Here is a 1,719-nt window from a genome sequence, read left to right on the forward strand (position 1 = left end):
AGTACCTTCATCAACGCCAATAATGCCATCCGACACCGAAAGAAGCTTCATACCACTCAGTTTTAAAAGATATTTAAAACGAGTCTTGTCAAAAGCTTTGGTATGTAAATCAGCTTTCTGTTCGTCAGTGTGGATTTTCTCTATTCGTATCAACTTTTTCTCGAAACAATCGCGAATAAAGTGATGACGAATTTCTATATGTTTAGTTTTAGCGTGATGTACTGGATTCTTTGTTATATTTATTGCGGCCTCATTATCAACAAAAAGAGGTGTGTTAAGAAATTGCAAACCGTAGTCGCGCATCTGTTGCTGTATCCACAAGATCTGAGAGCAGCAACTGCTAGCAAACACGTACTCCGCTTCACATGTAGATAGCGCCACTGACGTTTGTTTCTTACACTGCCATGTAACCAAGCGAGGTCCAAAGAACTGGCATCTGCAGTTATTGATTTTGAATTGACTTTGCAGCATCCGAAATCCGAATTGGAATACCCTTCGAGCGTAAAATCGCCTTTTCTAGGATACCACAATCCCAATGTAGGAGTTCCTTTCAGGTAGCGTAATATTCTCTTTACAATAATCATGTGCAAAGCTCTCAGGTTAGATTGATATCTTGTTGCGAGGCACGTTGGGTACATGATATCAGGACGTGAAGCAGTTAAGTACATCAATGAACCGATCATGGAACGATAGAACGTCTCATCAGCCCTGTCTCCAGTGAGATCTGGGTGAATCCCATGATTTGTTGCTAGAGGGGTCACAGCTGGAGTAGAACTTGACATCCCAAATTTCTCTAGAATATCACGAACGTACTTCGTCTGGTGAATGAAAATTCCCTCAGGAAGTTGTTCAACTTGCAGACCCAAAAAGAATTTCATCTCCCCCATTGATGACATTTCGAATTTCTGCTTCATCACTGATTCAAAATCTTTGCACAGATCTTCATTCGTTGACCCAAAAATTATATCATCCACATAAATCTGTACGATCAGAAGATGTCCGTCGACCTCTTTAGTGAAGAGAGTGGCATCCACTTTTCCACGAATAAAACTGTTGGCTAGTAGGTGTTGAGACAAAGTCTCGTACCAGGCTCTCGAGGCCTGGTGTAAACCATACAGCGCTTTGTCCAATAAGTAGACCTTGTTTTTGTGGATTGGATCGGTAAAGCCCGGAGGCTGTCTGACATAAACCTCCTCTTTAACCTTCCCATAAAGAAACGCCGATTTTACATCTAGCTGATATACTTTGAAGTTCTTCCAAGATGCAAATGCCAGGAAAATTCTGATTGCTTCTAGTCGTGCCACAGGAGCGTACACTTTAGTAAAATCAATCCCCTCCTGTTGACTAAAACCCTGGACAACGAGTCGAGCCTTGTTTCGTACAACAACTCCTCTGTCGTCTCTCTTACACTTAAATACCCATTTCGTATTGATTTTCCTGTGACCATCCGACAAATCCACTAGCTTCCACACTCCTAACTTTTCAAACTGACTTAACTCTTCTTGCATTGCAATGACCCAAGAGTCTTCAGTAAGCGCCTCTTTGTAAGTTCTTGGTTCGATCTGCGAAATAAAACAACTTAATGAAATTTCAGTTTGTAGAGGTGCTACTGTAGAGTAAAAACGTGTAAGGCCCTGGTCAATTTGACGTCTCGTGCGAACGCCCGATTGCAACTCTCCAATGATCAACTCCTCTGGATGGTATGAAAGAGTTCGCGAC

The sequence above is a fragment of the Helianthus annuus genome, chromosome 5, assembly GCF_002127325.2.
Source record: "Helianthus annuus cultivar XRQ/B chromosome 5, HanXRQr2.0-SUNRISE, whole genome shotgun sequence".
Classification (NCBI taxonomy): Eukaryota; Viridiplantae; Streptophyta; class Magnoliopsida; order Asterales; family Asteraceae; genus Helianthus; species Helianthus annuus.